The 3621-nt window shown below is 44.1% G+C and overlaps 1 protein-coding gene across 1 annotated transcript in view; it reads left to right on the plus strand.

Moving 5' to 3' along the window:
- The first annotated feature begins 3339 nt into the window (after positions 1-3339).
- The window catches only part of TFG (TRK-fused gene), a 40354-nt gene continuing 40072 nt past the window's right edge, over positions 3340-3621 (plus strand). Inside the window, exon 1 of the mRNA XM_011932172.1 lies at positions 3340-3496. The gene's annotated coding sequence lies outside the window, so the exon portion shown is untranslated. The remainder of the gene's footprint in view (positions 3497-3621) is intronic.

The following is a 3621-nucleotide window of genomic DNA, read 5'->3' on the forward strand; positions in this document are numbered from 1 at the left end:
TTGAATGTCAGATCAGCCTCTAGGGATACAAAATTTAGAAAGAACTGCCTTTGAGAGTAGTTTCTCTAAGGAGAGGCTGGACATAGAGCCCCATGGTAAGGCAAAAACATTTTAGGGTCTTCATGGATGTGAAGCTGGTAGGACAGGTTGAAGCATTTTGCTTCGCTAGTGCTAAGAATCACTCACTCAAAGGCACCAAGTAAGAAAATCGTTCCTTTTACCTTTCTCCTTCATTATCTCTGCATAGGGTGGTAGCTTCCCGTGTTCACACAAGCAAATCTTTACATTTAGCCAGTGGAGGTGAGGCTGAGCTGACCAGCTGGCTCCTGTTTGGTCCTCATGATTCCCCTTCTGTTTGGAGTTCTCTTATTTAGCTAGCTGCTGCCACAACAGAGCTGATTCTCGGCAAGGGACATAACTTCTTCCTGGAAATTCTCATCCAAGGAGGAACGGACACCCTTTCCTTGGTTCTTCTGAGGGTATATAAGATGACTCAAATTTTCAAAATGATGTATACTAAATACTAAAGAAGGATATGATGAAACATAGATTTTATCTAACTTGCTAATGGGGCTCATAGCCTTTGTCTCATTTCTTGTCCAGTCTGAGAATCCTGTTTTCATTCTTAGGATTTTCCCCCCTTTTCCACATGAGGAGTTTTAGCTACACAGACTTTCAGGGAGAAAGAGCAGGTGGTAGGTAAGTTGGTTGGTTGACTCCTTCTCTTAAAACCACAGTGTAAGTCTTAACCCTTCTGCAGATGAAACATGGAAAATAACATGTGTACTGCAGAATCTCATATCTCTCCTTGCTACAGTCTGGGTCAAAGGTATTTCCTTGCACTGCTTCTCCTTCCTTCACATATCCTCAACTTTAATATACTACCATTAAGCAGTATTTTCTTTTTTTTTCTTAGCAGTTACTTGGAAGAAATGAGTAGTATTTTCTAGTTCAAGACTCTGCTCAGTGTTCATTTAAAACCAGATTCATCCAGATGTAGCAAAGAAGGCCAGTATGTATCTACAGACATAGTAGAAGAGAGACCCATGTTCTTGGTAACTGAGGTAACTGGTTCAATTCAGGTTATGGCTCTGTCACTAGTTATCACCTATATTTATTGGGAGCCTAAGTACATGGATGTGCATCAGCTTCGACTTGAGAAATCACCAGAACCCCACCTCTCAAGTTCCACAGAAGTAGTTGGGAACAAGTTTTACCATTAAACAAGACTTTACTGATGGCTTGGGGATGAAGCATGAGGGAAATTACAACATAAAGAGCCTCAAGTTGCTTTCAGAGTCCATGAGCTCCAGACTTTCCACAAGGCCAGCTTATGGGTGCCTCTCTTCCTAGCATACAGATGACCACAGTGTAACAGGGACCAGTTTATTTCTCCTCAGTAGCAGGACTCTTGAGTGCCCCCTCACTGGGGATCCTCAGCAGATATTCTTTTCACCTTATAAATAGGCCAAGGTTTATCTCCTTATCTCCTGCCTCAGGATCTGACCTCTTTTTAGTTTAAATTATACTATAACAGTAGTATAATTTACTTCCTTCAGGGAATATTTTAACTTTGCCACATGGTTGTGGTTTTACCCCATCCCAAACCATTTTAATGACATCATAATACTATTATCTGACAGCAGTGCATCTCCTTAAATCTGTATTATTCCATTTTAAAAAATAAGCAATGAATAACATTCTTTGGAGAGCAATCAGGAACTGTTTTTCATTTCTTCTGCAGTACTCCACACCCTTATCCCTGCAAACAATTGCTCAAAGGGCAATGTAACTATTGGCAAATACAAATCAGAAGTGAACAGTCTAAACTTACATTATTTCACTCTCAAACAGAAGTTTCAGAGACTTATAACTGAAAAAGATCACACTACTTATAGTAGTAAAAGAACATACCCTGAAACATCTGAATTTACTCCAGGTCCTTTAGGAGTATCGGGTGTTAAAGTAAACTAAGTATGGCCTGAGAAGGACTGCATACTTTTATATTTGAATCCTTGTGGATGAACTGTAACCTAGCTTAATAGACAAGAATGAAAACCTAACTTAGGAGTATGCAACTGTAACAACAACCTAGTCTTGGCCAATTCCAGCCACCACCCTTCAACCACTCATAGACTGCTAAGTGTTCAAATAAGGCAAACGCCAACCTGTAACCAATCCAGCTGTTTCTATACTTGACTCCCGATTTTTGTACCTCATTTCCCTTTTTCTGTCTAAAATCTTCCACCACATGGCTGTGCTGGAGTCTCTGTGAATCTGCTGTGATTCTGGGGGCTGCCCAGTTCGTGAAATCGTTCGTTGCTCAATTAAACTCCTTTAAATTTAATTCAGCCTAAGTTTTTCTCTTATAACTGGTAAACAACTGGAGACCAGGTAGGGTATAAATGTTTTATTTATCGGCTTAGTCTCCACCTTAGAAGTGACAAAGATTCTCTGCTTGGCGAAACTTCAGGCTCCTGAGCCTTCTCCTAGGTCCATCTGTGCATCTTCTTGTAAAACTCAGTTTCAGCAAAGAACCTTAAGTCAGCATAGTAAGAATCCCTCACCCTTGATCAGGTTCCTCATCCTCCACCACCCCCAGGTGATGTCTGTTATCCTGGCCTGTCTTCATCTAGAATCCTGTTGTGTTGGTTTAGCCAGAATCTCCCTTGTCCCTGACATTTCCTCTTAGTAATTTTCCATCCACTGACCGACTCCCACCCCTTGGCTATAAATTCCCACTTATACTGTATTTCTATTTGAACAGGTAAGGGAGAAGGGAAGAGTACGTAGCGCACACTCAAATGCCTTATCGTCCAAAATCACTCAGGAATCATTAGCCTTAATTTCCCAGCTTTTGTCCTTTACACAGTTACAGATTTGTCTTGGCTTTTAAACGCTGTGGGTCTTCCCTGCTGAATTGGAAACTCCTTCCTCACAAAATGATTCACCCTCATTCCTAGAACAGGGCTTGGCAAAGCGTAGGCTCCCAGTAATGAATGAATGGATTTGTGAAAGAAAAGGTTTTTTTTTTTCATCTGTTACTACAATGGTCAACAACAACGACAAAGACCACTTAAAGTTGACAGACATCTACCTGCAACCGGCTCTCAAAAAGTCTAGAACAACGCACTACGCTCCGCCCATTGGCGAGAAACGGAAAGACATGCTTTCGAGAAAACCGGAAGTTCCTGGTCACGCCCCGCGCATGCGTGAATCGGTGCAGCTCACGCTTCCTACACCCCATCATCCAGTGAGAAAGCAGGGAGTCTTCTGCAGAGGCAGCCGGGACCGAGGCAGCCGGGACCCAGCCAGCCCTGAGCCTGGCGCATGCGTCCTGGTGTGTCCACGCGCAGTAAGGAGGAGCCAAAGGGCTTTTTTTTTTTCTTGCTCCCGCCTCTCTTCTTCCCCCACCTGCCACGTACAGAGCCCGAGTTCTCGCTAGGCTTGTTGGGTCAACGCGATTGGCCGAGGCCCGCGCGAGCCTGCGAGCGAGGTGCGGCGGTCGCGGAGGGCAATAGAGCGGGCAGTGACCACCGCCTCTCCGCGACGCCCCAGTCCAGTGGCCTCGCGTCGGTCCATTCAGCTGAGACCTGCGGAGAGGCGGCGCTGCGGCCTCCG

Source organism: Colobus angolensis, unplaced genomic scaffold, assembly GCF_000951035.1.
Source record: "Colobus angolensis palliatus isolate OR3802 unplaced genomic scaffold, Cang.pa_1.0 Scaffold947, whole genome shotgun sequence".
NCBI classification, from domain to species: Eukaryota; Metazoa; Chordata; class Mammalia; order Primates; family Cercopithecidae; genus Colobus; species Colobus angolensis.